The 20727-nt window shown below is 41.3% G+C and overlaps 1 long non-coding RNA gene across 2 annotated transcripts; it reads left to right on the top strand.

The window, feature by feature from the left end:
- The first annotated feature begins 325 nt into the window (after positions 1-325).
- Positions 326-17939, top strand: LOC124799269. Of its 2 annotated transcripts, none has more exons than XR_007017000.1 (3): positions 326-423; positions 12415-12589; positions 17234-17939. It is a non-coding gene; the product is annotated as an uncharacterized LOC124799269 (long non-coding RNA). The 2 variants fall into 2 exon arrangements; XR_007016999.1 differs by lacking the exon at positions 326-423 and adding an exon at positions 588-733.
- The last annotated feature ends 2788 nt before the right edge of the window (positions 17940-20727 follow it).

Genomic DNA, 20727 nt, shown 5'->3' with positions numbered 1-20727 from the left:
CTTATAAACATTTAATTCCGTTCTTATGACTAGCTTGATTCTTTCATTTAAATGAGGGCTTTTCAGTTTGATTTCAAGCTCTTCACTTTACAACAGACATTCTTGCCAAAGGAATAATTAAAATTGCCCCGATAATAATTATGATAAACATCATATTTTACTTTACAGTCTGCAAATTTGTCATTGAACATACTGTACATTATCCGCTCTTTTAGTTCAAAGTTTAAATATGTTACTTCTTTTTGTGAATAGCGTGAGGCTTTCGTGGGGAAAGACTTTATGTGTTCGTGAATGAGTCCAAGGGTATTGTCTGGTATCTTCTTGGTGTTCGGGTCTTTCCCGCGTTTATCAACAGGTGTGAGTCCCTTAAGCAGCAATTGAGATTCGAAACACGCGCTAATTCGACACTGCATGTGTGTTCAGGTAAGCTTTATTGCTTATCAGTTTTGTTTCACTTCCGAGCATTATATGGTAAAGAAACGTTGCATCCCTACACTTTTCGCATTCTGTGTCGGAGTTCCGAGGACGCCTCTGCTTTACTTTCTTTGCTTCAGTAAGGTGCTGCGGATGTAGGTCCTGGGCATGTTCGGTAGGAAGATCAAGAAATTTTGCCAAAATATTATTAGTGATTCTTGAGTTTCTCCCGGCGTATAAAATATTATTACGTCAATGGAGTCATAACATTTCATTCTGCAGCTGAAAGGAAATTAATAACATGAGATTACTCTTGCTGGTACCGTAATATTGATATTATTTACATATATAGGGTTTCCTACAGTTGTTCCAAGAAAGATTGGTATTTAAATGCAAGATTCTCAAACTGCTTTCCCTGGAACATAATCTCCTCCGTTATTTCGATAAGGCAGCCCTTTGGTACGAACTGTCTCCTCCTTCTTAGATAATCTGCACTACTGTTCTTCCTTTTTGGAGCCAGAGTAATACAACCAACTGCAGCTCAGTGAACTAGACTTGGCCACTGTTTCTATGTTTCGATACGTGGAACTGTTTCAGTGTTTCGAAACGGCTATTTTTCACTGTTCCGAAACAGTGGTGTCCAGGATACCGAGACCAGATTCGATCTCTTGCCAGACACAGAAACTGTATCGCTGTTTCAGTCCACTTACGCTTGGAACGGACTAACTGTATCGAAACAGTGACTTTTCATTCCGCTCTGTCTCGGACGAGATTCGGGCACGGTACAGATACTGAAACACATTTAACATCTCACTTCATAAAACACTTTCAAGTGCGTCGAAATCTTTTTAACACACCACAGCACGCAGCTTAAGGTTTCCGAAAATAAAGCTTCGTTTCTAATTGACTGCCCTGTTCCGAAATGGCGTAATATCTGCTTTATAAACACCAACAAACAATAAAATAACGCACACTATTCACATTCAAAATAATAAAAGTGCGAAAAACATTCAGTCAAATTACACATCTCTCATAACATACACGTGCTGCAAATATAGTCGAGCTTGATACATATATGAAGGTGCCACTGATAAACAGATCATAAGATCCATTGCTATGGTGGAAAGAATATCATGTGTTGTTTCCTACGCTGTTTGAAATAATAAAACCAATGAAACGACGTCTTTGAGTTATGGCCATCTCTGTTCTATGTGAGCACATATTTTCAAAGCAGGAGCAAACAATAACAGACAGATTCTTTCAAGCAAAAATGTATCAAAAATGATATTTCTGAACTACAACTTAGAATAGGTACAGTAGATCTACTCTGAAATGAAACAGTAAAATCTCATATGATTTTGTTCTTCTCTGGCCAATGTGCACTGAATTTTTATTTGACTATATTTTGTTTAGTCCAGTAAATCTTACATGTAGCTTACCTTACAAGAACATTTCTCTCAGATCTGTTGCACGCAGAAGACACTTACAATTACGCTCACCATTCAGTGAGTTTAATTTTTGGAGTATGCTCGTGAATAATTATCTGAGTTATGTATGTTTATGTTTGTGTGTTGTAAACGTGCTATGTTTGGTTATTACACAATACAGGTATCTTAATACTTGTGTATTGTAGATAATTCTCAGGCAAATCAATAATGGTACCGTACTTTGATACTTTTGGCTTTGGCCTTCAGATACTGTGATAAAAATTGCATTTCAACAGCAACTTAACTTTATCGCTGATTTACTGGGGAACTTTGTAATAAAATGATAATATATCTGCTTGCTGTGAGTAATTGAGGGAACTACATATACCTGTACATCGAACAAACTTCCTTAACAGGAATTGTAAGTGGTGTTTGCCATGATATAGGTATGACAAAGACATTACACTGTATGAATTGCTTTAAATTTTAGTCTGGGTTTTATACTTCAAGGAAACATACCAAAAACAATGGAAAATTTAACTGTGAGTAAGAAAAGTGTGAGTGCCACAATCATAAATGTAAATTCAGGGCCTCGCTTCCCAGAATGCTATTTCAATAAATTATATCCCATGATATGCCTTTTCAAGAGCACATACATATCATCACTCATAAAACCTATCAAAATTAGGCACTAGAAGTCAGGGAAACAAGTTTGGCAAAATCTGTTGTGTCAAACATACAAACTCTGACCTCAGCCAATTGGAAAATATGAAAGTCACACGACATGAAAGCAGTACATTTGATGCAGGAAATATAACCACACTGCCAAGACATCGAAGTGAAATTTTCATACTTTCTGCGATATGATTGGCACTCTCGCACCTCATTTGTGTTTATATGACAATATTTATACAGTAGACACTCAATATGGTATAATGTGTAGGCCTATACAACTACGAAACACAAACTGTTTCACTGTTTCGAAACATTATATTGTACTGTCTCATTTGTTTCGAAACAGTTATGTGTTTCAGTTTGCCCATGTCTACAGTGAACATTAACATAACTGTTAGTGTGACAACAAAGGAAGTGGATAATTTTATCAACAATGTGTAGTAGCCTATTTGAAGAAAACAGATTCTGCACGTGAACGAGCAGCATCTGTCAAAACAAAGCAAGTCAGTGACATATTTGGTTTCAACAACAAACAGTGTAAAGTGCACCACCTTTTCTACCATTTGTAGAAGAATGACGTGTTTTATTTCAACGCCAAACAATAGGCTATACTCTTGTATGTACTATTCAGTGAAAAAACGAAAATTGAAAATTATGAGAAATTTGGTTTAAACAGTTTGCGATTCAGATGAAAACATAGAAGTAGGAATGTTTTTCCGGACATGTAAGCACAAAAAAAAAAAAAAAAAAAAAAAAAAACAAGACTTCACCAAATTATACTAATATCCCATGCTTCTACAGTTTATCTGCTTCCCCCACCTAGTTGCCAGCTCACTTGTGCTGTTACCACCACCACTGGGATAGGACAGGACAATAGTGGCATGTGTAGTATAAACGAACAAAGTGTAGCAGGTCTTTCCGTACATGTTACAAAGCCCATGAGCAGTGGGAAAGGCTTCCTATGCCCATCTGGGTTTGCTGCCACTCTGCCCGTAGCTGCACCTTATTGTGCTGGAGAGGCTGCTGGAGTGAAACAGGGCACACCAGATGGAGAGGGGCTGAGAGAACATTGTTGAGTTGTAGATGAAGTGTGGAATGATTTTAATAGCACAATCAACAGCACTGTGTGAGGCTACGAGAGCATCCAGTGCCGCACATGCTTAAACAAATTTCTCACCCTACTCCACCCAGGAGCAGATAGGAGGCATCTCTCCAGGCCATCCAAGACAGCACTAGGGAGCATCTAAACCAGAGGTCGTCAAACTGTGGCCTGCAGCCCACTTGCAGCCTGGATCTCAGCCTATTTTATGATCATATGCAACTAGTAACTAACAGCTGAATCGAAAAACCTCGAGTAGCTTTGAGAGCTTCCAAAGAGTGTACTTTTCCTTCTGAATAATAAACAAAAATACTCAGAGACAGTAGTATTTTAAGATGTGCTTAAATTTAGTGAATGCGGCCTTGAGCTTAAAGTTGGCTGCCCACCTCAAGGGCAAGAGGGGTACTTACTGCAGTCGTTGCAGTGGTACTGGATGTGAGAGGGGGAATATTTTATTGTTTGCCTTCCAGTAGACCCTTCTGACAACTCATGAGCATGTGCAACTCACATCAATTAGCCTCTTTGGTATAAATTTTGACAGGAAAGTTACATGGATTCGTGAATGTGTGCTATAGAGACAGTTATTGTCAAATCCCACATTTGTGACAAGGGATATGAAATTAAATTAAGGCTATTGTAATACAAAGCACTGAGCAGAAGAAAAATGACATTCAAAACAATTAGTAATCATTTGTGATCATGCCTCATGATGTGTTTAAGTATAAGCACAGTTACTGTGTATTATGCCTCTATATACTCACAACTGAAATATGGAATTATTTTCTGGGGTAACTCTTCTCTTAGCCAAAAGCTCTTTAGGCTACAAAGAGAATTATAAGACTAATGGAAGGTCTAAAATGGAACAAAACATGTAGTCCATTCTGTAAAAACTAGGAATCCTCCCACTTCCGTGTATATATGTGTATGAGACAACTGTGTTTATGAAAAAAAATTCAATGGAAAATCTGACTCTCTTCCAGAAGAACGAAAATATCCACTCCTATAACACCAGGCAAAAAGGAAACTTTCATTTAGAGGCCACCAACACCACCCTGAATAAAAAAGGAACCCTGTATTGTGGGAAAGTTATTTATAGTAAACTTCCCTCACAACTTAAATCAATAAATGACTTGACAAACTTCAAGTCAACTGCTAAGGCATATTTGACTCATCATTGCTTCTATAGTCTCCATGAGTTCCTTCAGAAAGTTCACTAATGATTTGTATCTTTGCCTTAGTGATGTATCATATAAATGTTATTGGAATTTTAATGATTGCCATGTATATGTTGCTGTAATACAAATGTTAATCTGCCAGTACAGTAGATGCTCTTTCTGCTTTAAAATATCAACTCTTTATTTTTGTACAATATTTGCTCTGTATAGTGTAACTCAGTGAGCATTTAATGTAAACATAATGAAATTAATGCAAATTTAATCAGGTAATTACAGTGTCACAACTTTAGGATCACTGATGATTGCAACAATCTGAAACAGAGAACAGTCGACACGAAGTATTTCAAATGCTGCTAGCTTTAACAGTCATTACTTGGGGGCCAGTGTCCAACTTCCTTTTCTATAGCTATAGTCTTTCGGTGGCTTACAACGTACTAATTTATCATGAGTAAGTTAGTAAAGGGTGCAGCAATCAGTCACAAATAAGGTTTATTGCATATCCAGATTTCAATCATTTTGGGGCCATCTCAGTGCATTAAATGTAAGTTAAAATATTGTCAGTATTGACTCTTCAGCGAAAAAGTTTGATGACCACTGATCAAAATAAATGCTGGTACTTCAAATACGTTGTACAATGCTTAACAAAACCATTTCTAATTGCAAAACTTATTCAATCAGTGCATGTGCACGATCTTGCCCCCAATTTCTTGCTCATAAAATCATCTACCTTCTACATATGCTATTGGATGAAAAGTATCTAGACACATCTGGACATTAATATGGAATGTATCATGCAGTTGAATCGTATGTCATATTTAAAATAAGAAAATCGCTACTGGTGGCAGGAAAATGTTATTTTACAAACAAAGACATTACTTGAGCATGCAGGATTTGTGTTGATTTGTCTGGTAGACGCCTGAGAAGTGTTCAACAATATGTATATGCAGTTCCCAGGCTGGTTCCTTATTACTGCAGTAAATGGGATTCCTTGGAAGAAAGAGGAACTAGTTCACACAAAACTCCATAGGGTAATTTCAGGGGACATGTGTTCAAGATAGCCCGCACTGTAGTTCAACTGATACCATTATATATCTTGCACTGAGGCTATGGGAATGAGATAAAGAGAGATTAGAGTGCATGCAGACAGTCACTACTCTGTTGCTCAGTATGTGTATAGGGCAAAAACAAAAAATGCTAAAATCTCTATCAAATACCCTCCACCATGAAACAGTGATCTGTGATATAAGTATATATATGTATCACGGAAGGTGGATTCAGCATTTTGAGATCTGCATCACTTGACAATATTACACAGAACCATGAGATTACTGTATTTGTAAAGTACATGTGCACGGGAATGCACTTGGGATACCTAGGCTGAACCTAAAGAATGATTGTCAGTGAACCTCCATATTTGCTTTAATTTCTCAGATTTTCTCATTGTGGTTATTTCACAGGATGTGTGGGAAGAAGTAATATGTTGCCCAGAATGCACACACTCAAAAGTTCAACAGTAGCCCTCTGTGATAAGAAATGCTTCTCTTGTAGCAGTTGTCATTGGAGTTTGTTGTTTAGCATCTCCATCAAGTTTTTGCACTGACTAAACACTCATGTGCATGCTGCTTTCTTTTGATCTTGCCTGGTAAGGATCCCAGGCTGATGAACAATACTGAGGATCCCAGGCTGATGAACAATACTGAAAATGCAGTCATATAAGTTCACTTTAGGTTGGTCCTAGGTATTTTATGGTTCTCACTGCTGCCAGTGATTTATCACCAATAGTATTACGGAAGGGTGGTGGGTCTCTTCCCCTATTTATAATGCAGTATGATATGTTTACTTGTGTCCAGCATCAACAGCCAGTCCCCGAACAAATCATTGATCATTTGCAATTCACTACTGTCTTTTGGTATTGTTAACTTCTTCTTGGAGTTCTCAAAATTTAGGTGCACAAGCTCCAGTCCACCACATTTAAATACAATGTAACCATTGTGTTTAAGTGAATCCAAATCTGAATGAATGTTTATAAAAAAATTTTATGTTTCCTTTAATACAGTAAATGTCCACTGATCCATTAATTTCTGTGACTACTTTCAGCTGGTATTTACAGTAAACATTGATGTTTTGTACTCCCCAGTCATAGCCAAATGTCCACTGATCCATTAATTTCTGTGACTACTTTCAGCTGGTATTTACAGTAAACATTGATGTTTTGTACTCCCCAGTCGTAGCCAAATGCAGTCATACACTATGTTTAAAGTAATGGGTCACATGACAAAAGTGAAGCAAATACTTCTCCTTTGAATATCAAAGCTTAAGCTTTGGAACTTATGTAAAAAAATATGAAGCAAGAGCTGTAGGTTGTGGTGACAAAACAGAGAAAAGTCTTCCTTCGCTTTGAGCTCTGGCTTCAGCATTAGGTAAACTGTATGAATAAATAGTAGCTCTGACTTATTTCTGGAAGCAGTAGCTTCTAAAATGTGGAGGCTGGTCATTAGTAGACTCACATCTGCAGGGTGCAGATATAGCTCAATTAGCAGCATATGTACACTGTGAAAAAAGCTGTGGATCACATCAATGTCCACTTAGAGAGCATTGTAAAACTCTATATCATTTCAATGAAGAAAATGTTAACTGTTAACCGTATTGCAAATCATTTTCTGCCAGACAAGGAGGAAAAAAGTGGTGGAGCACTATCATCAGAGCTGAGGATGAAGACTTTCCTATGGTATGCATCTGATTTAGGATTCATAGTCCATCTTAGAAGCAGAAATTGGAATTCACCAAACTACAGTGAGTAGAGTTTCTAACAATATAATGGAAAGAGTTGACTTCTGAATCAAATATCCATCACCACCACATGATGTGACAGTGGCAAAAAACAAATGGTTGGAAAAGTGTAAATTTCCGAGTGCTGTGGTGTAATTGCCTGTACACTTGTAAATTATGAAATCAGAGCAGTTCGATGACAAATATATGAATGGAAAGGTTTACACTAGTATAGGTGCTCAGGCTACGCGCAATGTGAAGGAACAGCTTACTAACATTGCAGCTAGCTAGCTCGCTCGGATCAGTACATGACAGTCAAATACGGAGAAATTCAAGTGTCAAAGAAGTGCTAATTGAATTTAAGAACACTGTTCTTTTGGGTGATGAGGGCTATGGCCTAGAGCCCTAGTTGATGTCCCCAACCCAATCCAACAGGGAGAGTCATAAATCATTCAACAGGCTTTTATAAAAAGAGAATCATGACAGAGCATTGTTTTGGTCACATTGCTGCTTTGCCCTGCATAACGTTGTAAAACATCTACAGGATGAAGATTTTGGAGATACTGCACTGGATTTCCATGATGATGGTGATAATGAAGAGGAGTTTGTAACTGAGAGGGAAAAAGACAACATGTTGCAGTTACGATTCAAAATGCAGGATTTTTAATTATTTTATTTATGAAAACGTAAGAAACTGCTAATCGTCTACAACAAGCTATTGGTAATGAGGTCTAAAGAACAGTACACGTATATATTAAAATTATTTTCATTTTCCTCCTCTTGAGTATCATAGTTCATCTATGAATTAAGGAAGTTAATTGTCATAGCTACTGCAGTAAGGGAGGACCCACCACATTGGGTACACTAGGAAGTACCTCAGAAGTAGAGTCTATGGACAAAACAATTGACACCTGAGGTGTCTCATGTGATGAGTCAGATTTTCCACCATTGCTACACCCTGAGGCAGCAGCCTGAATGTGACTGACCATAGGCAAAAGCACATTCAGCTGTTTGCAAACTGCAGCCAGCTCCTTCTGCAAGTGCACACAGCATGCACACGTCCTCACCATCCTAGCAAGACTAACTGTAGTAGTAAACTATAAAAGCAGACAGAATACTAGATATGCAGTCTGCTAACTTCCTGATGTGTCATCAATGGACACTGATGTGTTAATGAGTATGTAGCTTCCTATTCATTAGGCTACAGACTGAGTGAATTCACCCTACAAATCCACGAGATTGAACCTCTTAAACAGAAAAACATGCACAAAATTTATTAAATATACTACAAGGAAAACACAAAAAAAGATAAACAGTTAACTTGCCTCTCTGTAGATGTATGTCAGTCGAGAGCTGTAGCCTGACTCATTTTTCACTGCAGAAGTGCACTCACTTGTGACACTGCAAACTTTTGTAATTGTTGAGTTAACACTACCACTAGAAGGAGAAAAACAATTACTTATTTTCACTACTTTGTTTGTTTCTTTTTCTAATTCTAAATTCTTCTTTCTTTATTGTGCACCAATTAGATGTTTGTACTTAACTTTGAAAGGTTTCATTTTTTCAGTAGAGGTATGCAGATAAATATGAAAAATGATACAGATAAATATCAAAAAGTGATACAGATAAATATGAAAAAGTGATAACTTTTGAACTGTTCAAGTCAAGTTTGAAAAATATCACACAAATTGAGGCTACAACTGTTATTAACTTCCTGTGAAGGAAGCTTCTCTGAATCTTAAGTTTGCTGATGCCTAGTCATTACTACACTACAACTGACCTGTTCCCTTGGTTCATCCATGCCCCCACGGGATACTTATAGCCTGATTCTCCAGTGAAACTGTAGTGGTGGTTTCCATCACCTGGCTGAGCTTTAATGTCTCTTACGTGTTTCCTCAGCTTCCTGCATTGCCTCCATGAAACTGGGTTCCCACCATTGCAGACCCCTACCTCCCCAGCTATCAAGGCTATTTTAAGAATCATGCACACTCTGAATGTTTTGGAGTTTGCATGTATGTTCTGGAATCTGTCTGCATCTTTGGAGGCTGTGGCTGTTCGCGTGAGGATGTCTGCAGATTTTACCATCAGTAATGTGTATCCTCCTGATGGTGAAGTGGCTCAGAACACATTGTGTGCATTGATTTCTCAGCTCCCCCCACCCTTCCTCATTTTGGGTGACTTCATTGCCCATAATCCTTTGTGTGGTGGAACTACCACTGGCCATGTCAAACTTATTGAATAGTTGCTCAGAGAGATCAGTCTTTGGCTCCTGAATACTGGTGCTCTCACACACTTCAGTAGTGTGGCATATGACTCTTATTCAGCTGTTGATACTTCCATCTGCAGTCCTGGTCCTCTCTCCTCCATCCGTTGGAGAGTCCATGATGATCTGTGTGAGAGTGATCACTTCCTGATTGTCCTGTCCCTCTCTCAGCATCACTCACCTGGATGTCCACCCATGCTCAGGTCTGCCACCTAATAAAATGACAAAACAAGAAAGCAGGGAACAGTATGTTACTACCATTGGATTGCATACCCATCCTCCTCAGGTTTGGATGAAGATTCTACACCTCTATGGACATGAGACCCTCACAGCTGTACCAAGTATCTCCTTGAATGGTGTTGTCTACGCTGACCCAGATGCTGTTACCGAAAATTTTGCTGTGCATTATGCTCAGACCTCTGCATTTGAGAATTATCAATCTGGATTTCTTGTCCTCAAACAATGGGTGGAGCAAGTTCAGTTGCTTTTCAGTACACACCACCTGGAGCCTAATAATGCTCTTTTCAGTGAATGGGAATTCCTCATTGTCCTAGCCTTTTGCCCTGACATTGCTCCAGGGCCAGACCAAGTCCATAGTCAAATGCTCAAACACGTATTGGTGGATAACTGACATCACATACCAGCCCGTTTCAACTGTATCTGGACTGATGATGAGTTCCCATCTCGGTGCCGAGAAAGCATGATCATACTGGTTCTGAAACTCAGTAAACATGTCCTTGAGATGGACAGCTTTTGCCTGTTTGGTCTCACTAATGTTCTCTGCAAGTTGCTCGAACATACGGTGAGTAGATGTATGTGTTGGTTCCTTGAGCCTCAGGACCTTTTAGCTCCATCACGGGGCAATTTTCACCAGGACCATTTTACTGCTGGCAGTTTGATCTGCCTGGAGTTGACAACAAGTTATCACAGTCTTCTTCAACTTACAAAAGGATTATGACACCACACGGTGTCAGTACGTCCTTGTTACCCTACATGAGTGGGGTCTTTGGGGTCACTCCTGATATTTGTCTGGAACTTCTTATCACATCGTATGTTCTGGGTCCAAGTTGGTGCTCGCATTCTACCTGTCATATACAAGAGAATGGGGTCCCACAGGGCTCTGTAATGAGTGCCTCTTTTTCTTGAAACTCACAGTCCTGGGCTCTCATGCATGGTTTTGGTTTTCTGTCACCAAGACACGCATCATGCACTTCTGTTGCCATTGTACTATCCATCCACAACTACAACCCTACCACAATGACCAATTTCTTGGGAGTGTTATCACTTTTTGGGACTGGTCTTTCATGCTTAGTTGATGTGGCTTTCCCGTCTTAAGTGAAATTGCTTGTCACAAAGTAACAATCCTCACTACCTCAGTAAACCAGTTGGGGCACAAACCGCTCTACACTGCTGCGGCTTTGCAAAGCTGTGATCCTGTCCCATCTCGATATGGGAATCTGGCATTGCCATCAGCACTGCAGATGCACTGTGTGATCCAACTTGCTACAAATGCTTTATCGACTAGCTCTGTGAACAGCTTACTCATGGTGGATAGGGTCTCTCCACTATAGATCAGGTGCCAACAACTGCTGCTCAGTTATGAGACACATATTCACTGCTCTACTGAGCATTTGAACTACTGTATTCTTTTTGTGTTGGGCGTTCCACCTCCCATAACAGAGGTCCAGGGCTGGAGCTCCAATCGCAGTTCACATATAGTGCCTCTACTCTGAATTTCACATTTCCGCAATGTCGCCTCCTGTCCATGAGCAATCATGCATGTGCCTATGGTGTGTATGCTGTCCTCAAATCTGTCTCAACTTATCCTTTAGACTGGAAGACTCCGTTGGCCCAATGGTTTTTAGCCAGCTGTTCCTGGTTGTCCTTGATGCATTTCTGGGTTTGTAAGTGGTATATAATGATGACTTAATGGTCAAGAGATGAACTGGTTTTGCCTGCACACATGCAAGATCCAGTAAACTGTTCTGGCATAACCACAAGTGCCAGAACAAAGATATGGAATGCAAGAGCAGAGGAGGCAGTGCGGAAATGACGGCCAATGGTGTGCGGAATTGGACCGTGCTGCACCAAGAGCGGCACCTGGAAGAAGGGAGTATAAGCACTGCTCCTGCTAGCCTTGGCCACGCATATCAGCATTGTGGACATTGATTATCAGTGACGTGTGACAACTTGCCTGAACAGTTCACATATCAGCAACACTAAATTATATTGCAAGTCAGCCCTCATTTGTGACAAGTACTTGTAAATCTCCAAAGTTAAGTATTGTCAATTGTTTTATAGAAATAAAAGTACTAATGTTATTTGTTTGAATTTTTGTATAGCATTCCGAGAACGCAACATCCCGTAGGCACCCTATTAGTGATGACTGGGCAGGACCCCAAAACTGGCGACGAGTCTACAAACAACCTACATGCCTGGTGGCTAAGATCTTCTTCTTCTTCTTCTTCTTATTCTTCTTCTTCTTTCTTACTTCACAGGAGTGCTCACTTTGCTTTAACAGTTTCTGGTCATTAGGTGCTGCAGCCACAAGTGTTGGATGCCGCACAGCTAATGCAGTTGTTTCAATTTCAGATGAACCAGATTTCTACCCTGCTCAACACCACGCAGCAGCTCTTCGCCATCACTGCATGCCCGACAGAACTAGCACTGCCTACTACTACTTTTCAAGAGTTTAGTGAACAAGACGAGGAATGGCTCGAGTGGCTGAACCAGTTCAATGTGCGTATGGTAGCTCACAACGTCCCAGGTATTGTGAAAACTTTCCTATCTATTATCCACATTAGGAAGTGCAATGTTCAGATTAATTCAAAAACTCTTTCCTAATGCCACTCCAAGTGATGCAGTGAGACTCACTAACAAACTATTATGATCAACAATTGAATGTGGTAGCAGCTAGGTATCAATTCTTTGATTGCAAAAAACTGTCAGAACAAACATATTGTGAATGGGTGACTGATTTGCAATGCTATATTCAGATATTACATTGTGTGATGCGATTGTGTACAATGTACCTGATGTCAAAATCAGAGAACAAATTTTGAAACAGTTCAATCCTTCATTTCAACAGGTAGTGCAAATATTAGATCAGTATGATTCCAGTGCCTTGTAGGTGCATACATTTGAGCAGTCGGCTATTCGTCAGGTTGAGTCCCTTAATTGTGATAGCACCAGCAGCATGCACTAGACATGCAAATTAAACAACCTTGCACACCATGAAAGGATTTCACTGAACAAGTGGCAACACAGGCAAACAGAATTAAGTCTTGCCCTAGGTGTTATTCACGGCACATATGCCAAGACTGCCTCTCCTGCCAAGTTCAGTGTTATGCTTGCAGTAGGAAAGGACATGTACAATCCGTGTGTTTGCACCGGAACACACGTAAGATTTTGGCCCACTCACAGAAATCTAGACACAAGGTCCATGTCATTAATGCAGTATATTCCAAGCCTGCAGCTAGCAAATGTGCAGTTTTGTCAGTGATACATCACTCAAACAAACTTTTTGTCCATTTACTTATTTGTGGGAAATTTCAAATGCCTCTATCACATTGCTAAATCATCACACATGTGAACTGTTAGGCTCCCCACACCTGTCTAAAATTAGCTTACAACTGATGACTTGTAATGGACAAGACATTCCAGTTCTTGGAACATGTACTTTGCCTCCCATGTATCGCACTCGCATATACAAACAGTGAATTTAACAGTACTACAATCAAGCGAGTGTGAGAACATATTTGGACTTGATTCTTTGATTTGTTTGCTTTAACACTCAGGACAATGTGCTGTCAGTGTCTGCATTCAATGCAAGAGACAGTGTAGCTAGCTTGCTAAAAGAATTTCCAGAATTCTTTTCTGAAGGTTTAGGCAAAACTAATAATTTTATTGCACATATTACACTGAAAGACAATGCTCAGCAAAAATTTTGCCAGGCCGGAACTGTTCCCATTGCATTATGGGACAAAATCGCAGCTGAACTTAGAGAATTGCAAGATAATGGAGTTATTGTGCCCATATCAGCTAGTAAATGTGCAAATCCACTGGTTTTGCTACCCAAACCTTCAGGTCGCATTCGCTTCTGTGTTGACTCAAGTCTACAGTCAACCCACAAACAGTTATCGATACTTATCCATTGCCACACCCAGAGGATCTTATGGACAAATTAAGTGCTGGACGCTACTTTTCAAAAATTGATTTGCACAATGTGTATCTTCAAATACCGCTTGATGAAGAATCTCAAAGTGTGTGTAGTAAATACTCATTTAGGCTTGTTTAAATATTTGCATTTGCCTTTTGACTGTGCTTCTGCATCCTCCATTTTCCAACAGTGTTTGGAACAGCTGACTGCACAAGTACCAAATTGTTCAAACTATTTGGATGATATTGTTGTAGCAGGTCATACACCTGAAGAACATATTGCAATTTGCGTGTTCTGTTTCGTGTGTTATCTGATGCAGGGCTAAAGTGTGGACTGGAAAAGTGTGATTTTTTTTTCTTTTTAACCTGAGTTGCAGTACCTGGGTCATGTTATAAACAGTCAAGGTGTACATCCTCTTCAGTCACTTTTGTTAGCCATAAGAGACTTGCATGTTCCTCGCAATATCACAGAATTGCAGTCAGTTCTAGGGAACATGAACTATTATATTCAGTTTATACCAAATGCTGCAGAAATCACAGCTCCACTGCATCACTTGCCTTGCAAGAATGTCCCCATTGTTTGGACAGATGAGTGCCAAGAAGCTTTTCAAAAACTTAAAGATGCATTGCTCAGCGATCGATGCATAGTTCACTTTGACCTGGACAAACCAGTGGTATTGTAAGTTGATGCTTCCTCTTATAGAATCAGTGGAGTGCTTTTGCACAGAATTGGTGATAAAGACAGGCCTCTTGCTTTTGCATCAAAAGTGTTGTCCAAAGCTCAGTGTAACAATTCTCAAATTGAAAAAGAGGCTTTGGCTATTGTGTATGATGTCACCAAATTCCACCACTATTTGTATGGCACAAAATTTTATTTAGTAACAGAATACAAGCATTTGTAGCCCTTGTTTCATCCAGTGGAACCGGTTCCTGTACGAACTGTCAAAAAAATTGCAAAGATGGGCTTTTTTGCTGTCTGAATACCAGTAAGAGATTCTGTATCGTTCAACAGCTCGACATGATAATATGGATGCACTTTCCCGTCTTCCGATTGGCACTGATACAGCTTTCACACTTCTGCTGCATCTTGTTGGCACACAGATGCTCAGGATTCTGAACTGCTTCAGTCTTTTCTGCTGAACTATAAGAAAATCACACTGGCCTCAGAAGCTGATTCAGATTTGGACATTTTGCTCCAGTACAGTCTCACATCTTAGGCTTGCTCCTTGCATAGCATAAAGAACTCTGTAGTGCGCTGATACTTTGCACGTCAGCATAGCCTTGCTGTACAGATAGGTGTGATTCTTGTAGAAAATAACAGTGGACAGTCCTGTGTGTTGATCCCTACAGCTTTGCAAAAAGAGGTATCGCTGTTACTTCACCAAGGAGACTGGGGGATTGTTCATGTGAAACAGTTAGTGTGGCGACACTGTTCTTGGCAGGGTATGGATGCCCAAGTAGAACAGATGACGTCACAGTGTCCCGCATGTGCAGAAACTCAGTCTGCTCCACCACAAAAGTTCTCTTCTTGGCGTGAGTCGCAATCGCCATGGCAACGTGTGCACATTGACTTTGCAGGTCCTTTTTGTAACGCCCGTTGGTTAATTGTGGTTGACTCATATAGCAAGTTTCCTTTTGCTGTGCCAATGAACTTGACGGCGTCACATAACACAATTCAGGTGTTATCACTGATTTTTTGCCTAGAAGGTTTACCTGAAGTAATAGTGTCAGACAACGGCCCTCAGGTCATGTCAAATGAATTTGAAACATTCTGTGAGTGCAATGACATACAGCATCTAACTAGTCCACCATTCCATCCACAGTCAAATGGCAAAGTGGAACGTTTTGTCAGAACATTCAAGCAGCAGATTGTCAAACTTCACTCTGCACAGACCAGGGATGAAGCCTCGCAACTGTTTCTCACCTCGTATCACTCACACCAACGAGATGGACCATCACCGGCGGAATTGTTTCACAGCCACCACCATCACACACTGCTCCACCCTCATCAGTATCCATCACTGCAGGAAGGCCACAAGTATTGCTTCACGCTGTGTGATATTGTCTTTTACAGGGTTTTTAGCGTCAGTAGATGGTGGGCGCAAGGCGAGATCATCCAGCGACTTGGTGCTTGCATTATCTGGTTTCAGATCACATTTACATCTATGCTCCGCGAGCCACCTTACGGTGTGTGGCGGAGGGTACTTATTGTACCACTATCTGATCCCCCCTTCCCTGTTCCATTCACGAATTGTGCGTGGGAAGAACTACTGCTTGTAAGTCTCCGTATTTGCTCTAATTTCTCGGATCTTTTCGTTGTGATCATCACGCGAGATATATGTGGGCGGTAGTAATATGTTGCCCATCTCTTCCCAGAATGTGCTCTCTCGTAATTTCGATAATAAACCTCTCCGTATTGCGTAACGCCTTTCTTGAAGTGTCCGCCACTGGAGCTTGTTCAGCATCTCCGTAACGCTCTCGCGCTGACTAAATGTCCCCATGACGAATCGCGCTGCTTTTCGCTGGATCATGTCTATCTCTTCTATTAATCCAACCTGGTAAGGGTCCCATACTGATGAGCAATACTCAAGAATCGGACGAACAAGCGTTTTGTAAGCTACTTCTTTCGTCGATGAGTCACATTTTCTTAGGATTCTTCCTATGAATCTCAACCTGGCGCCTGCTTTTCCCACTATTTGTTTTATGTGATCATTCCACTTCAGATCGCTCCGGATAGTAACTCCTAAGTATTTTACGGTCGTTACCGCTTCCAATGATTTACCACCTATGGCATAATCGTACTGGAATGGATTTCTGCCCCTATGTATGCGCATTATATTACATTTATCTACGTTTAGGGAAAGCTGCCAGCTGTCGCACCATGCATTAATCCTCTGCAGGTCCTCCTGGAGTACGTACGAGTCTTCTGATGTTGCTACTTTCTTGTAGACAACCGTGTCATCTGCAAATAGCCTCACGGAGCTACCGATGTTGTCAACTAAGTCATTTATGTGTATTGTAAACAATAAAGGTCCTATCACGCTTCCCTGCGGTACTCCCGAAATTACCTCTACATCTGCAGATTTTGAACCGTTAAGAATGACATGTTGTGTTCTTTCTTCTAGGAAATCCTGAATCCAATCACAAACCTGGTCCGATATTCCGTAAGCTCCAGATGGTTTGCAGTGCCACCATCGACATAAACTTTGCTTCTGTCATGTACATGATTATCTTTCAGTCTCTCTTCCCCCAGATTCATGAGTCCAGTGGACAGTGTGGCAGCAGCAGCCACCAGAGATTGTCATCACGACACCGTGGGATGAGCCCATGGAGACAGCCTTCACCTCCTCTCCCTCCTCTCGTCCTACCGATGGAGCTGGATCCACCTACACTGCAGCAGTCACTGCCTCCTTCATCTGGTTCATAGCAGCAGGAGGTGGACGTGTACCCTTCTGGTCACTTTCCGGGGGATGTTCCTGCCAGAACGCAGGCCGGATGGTGGGGTACAGCCATAAGCTGATCGTCCCCTGCAGCCATGGCTTCCGGTCCGTCAGTGTCCACACTCCTGCATCCCCTGTCATGGTCGCACACCATATCCGACGAGTCTGTTGCTTTAGGGGAGGGGGGGAGGAATATTCTGGCATAATTACAGGTGCTGGAATGTAGATACGGAATGCAAAGGCAGAGAAGGCACTGAGGTAACACTGGCCAATTGTCGCACCAAGAACAACACCTAAAAGAAGGAAACATAAGCATCGCTCCTGCTAGTCTCAGCAGCTCAGATCGGCACCGGATTGCGGACATTGGTTATCAGTGACGTGTGACAACTTGCCTGAACAGTTCACATATCAAGGACTCTAAATTATATTGCAAGTCACCCCTTGTTTGCAACTACTACTTGTAAATCTCCAAAGTTAAGTATTGTGAATTGCTTTATAGAAATAAAATGACTAAAGTTATTTGTTTGAATTGTTGTATAGCATTCCGAGAACGCAACATCCTATAGGCACCCTATTAGCGACGAGTGGGCAAGACCCCACATAAGCTCTGCCAAATGGATGTAGTGTACTCACTGCTAAATTGGTGGCCATCAATTGAGCCCTTATTCACATTTGTTTTTTCATCAGCGAGACGCTCTTAATCAGCAGTGATTTTTTGAGTAGTCTTCAGGCTATTGACAATACTACCTTGACACCCATTGGATCTCCTTTCTGATTTCCATCTAGTTGGACAGTTGGTGGTTTCTTCTGGGTCCTTTGTCACATTGGGATCCCAGGGAATGAACATGCTAGCTCATCTGGCTACTAGGATGCCAGCTTTGTTGATGGGGGTACTGGAACTGGACCTTTGGTTGACTCTACGGTGTCAATTGTTGAAAGCTTGGAACATGGAATGCTGTGCCATGGCTTCTCCAAACTGCAGGCAGTACAGGGAACCACAACCATGTGGTAGTCTTGCCTGGTGCTTCTTGCAGGGAATCTACGATTCTCTGTCGGCTTCACATTGGCCACACTTGGCTCACCCACGGTCATCTCCTACAATGTGAAGATTCAGTCCACTATCAGAGTGGTGTGTATCTGATGGTGACCCACACATCCTGCTGGATTGCCCTAATTTGGCTAACTTATGATGAAATCTAAAACTCACTGACGTGCTCCCTCTGGTACTAGCAGACAAAGCCAAAGTGGCTGATCTGGTTTTACATTTTACTTGTGAAGGCAGTTTGTACTCCTGTCTGTTAGGATGAGCACATTGGCCTCATCGACCATTTGAGGAATTGGTGGAGTGCCCTATTTCCTGCTCTGGCCCAGGAGGACCAGCATGGCTCCTGCCCTTCCCATCTTTTTGTTCTGATTATTCTTTTATTCTTTATTGTCTGATTGCTGTTGTTCTCTTTCCTCAGATTTTATCAACTCATCTGCATTGTTGGTTTTCTTGTGGTAATGTAGGGAGAAGGAATACCGGTCAGATGCAGAAGGTGCATCTCCATCCACATAACATTTTCTGGGGTCCTCCAGCTGCTTTCTGGGTCAAGCGACTCACCTTATTCCTTCTTGCTACACTTTCGCTTCTACTTGTTCCTCTCCTTGGTTTAGCTGATTCTTAGTCGCAGTTGGGTTTCTGGGAGGTTTTTTTTTTTATGTGTCCTTCCTTTCTAGGACTGTTCCTAGCTTGATGCATGCAGGATGGAGGGACTGATGACTTCGTAGTTTGGTCCCTTCAACCCAATCAATCCAGTCCAGTCCAATCTTCAGCAGCAGCTCAATGAAATATCAATCAAAACACTGCCTCATGCCTGCTCAAAAGATGACGCCCACAGCACCAAGTCCATAGTGCTTACAAACAAACTTCATATTTGTGTTGGTACCACATGTGTTTCCTCACTCAAGGTAGATGTAGTGGTTGAAGCTCTCACCACTGCAGTCCAAGGCACAATGGCTGACACCATTCCATTTAACTCACCACAACACCATTCAGCAGCACTGCCCTTGTGCAGGTTCTGGACCTTATCTCATTGAGAAACCATCCCAGGAGACTGGCAGGGCACCAGGATACTGTTGTATAAACTGCATATTAACAGGATCCAGGGTATCATACAGAATAGAATATGAACATTGGCTGTGTAGTAGCCAGCATGACACTTCACCAGGGAGAAACACTACACAGCAATGCTACAGGGTCTGGACAGCTGGGCATACTCTGGCTGAGCTCATGGCCAGCACACTAGCAGTGTCTTTCACACCAAATCTGGTTCCTTCTAATTCAGAATTCACTCTTGAAACTGATCAGGAGTTTACACATCTTGTGGTCCAGTCAGTGTGCATTGAAATTAGATGCATGACCAGACACGAAATTACATGGACTATTGAGCACTCCTTGCCCAGGAGAGCCCCTGTTCATGAGGGCATTCAGAACTATGTTCTCCGAGAGTTCACACAGCTGAAGCTAATGAATACCTTACACACATCACACATGCCATCCTGCAACAGCAATAACACTTCCCTGCCTATTGGAAGGCAGCCAAAGTCCTGATGTTAAGGAAGCCACAGAAAGGCCCCTTCCTCCCAAAATATTACTGCCCCATCAACTTTCTGAGTGCACTCAGCAAGGTTATTAAGAGGGTAATACTAAAACGATTAACATGGTTTTGTATTGACAATAACACCCTGCAGCCAGAACAATTCAGCTACAGGAATGACCACTCCACAACACAACTCCTAGGATTGGTAGAGTACGTAACACATGGCTACAACATGAACATGTTCCTGGACATCAAAAAAGCCTTCAGTCTTCTCTGGCACAATGGCCTCATACGCAAACTCATAGACATTGGGTTCCCCAATGGACTCATAAGTCTTGCATACTCATACCTCACAAACAAATGTTTCAGCATGGACATTCAGGTCAAACCAGCACAGCATGTTACACAACCAGGGGTATACCAAGACAGCATCCTCGGCTGCTCTTGTTTAACCTCTACATTAATGATATCCCAACCACACACAACGCAATAGTAGCTATCTAAGTGGGTGACACTGCCATCCTTGCCAAAGACTGTAAACCATTGCACATTTACAACAGACAGGCCTCAGAACTGCTGAGCGTTGGTTGGAGTGATGGCATATTAAAGTAAGCTTCAAAAAGTGAGGGGCAGTTCTATTTACTCACAGACCAAAACTACTGCGCAAACACCAAGACTGTAGACAGATAACACTACACACATGCTCGACGCACTTCTTCCCGAAA

Source organism: Schistocerca piceifrons, chromosome 5, assembly GCF_021461385.2.
Source record: "Schistocerca piceifrons isolate TAMUIC-IGC-003096 chromosome 5, iqSchPice1.1, whole genome shotgun sequence".
Classification (NCBI taxonomy): Eukaryota; Metazoa; Arthropoda; class Insecta; order Orthoptera; family Acrididae; genus Schistocerca; species Schistocerca piceifrons.
Note: the sequence above shows the minus strand (reverse complement) of the source record. Positions and strands in the feature narration are given on the sequence as shown.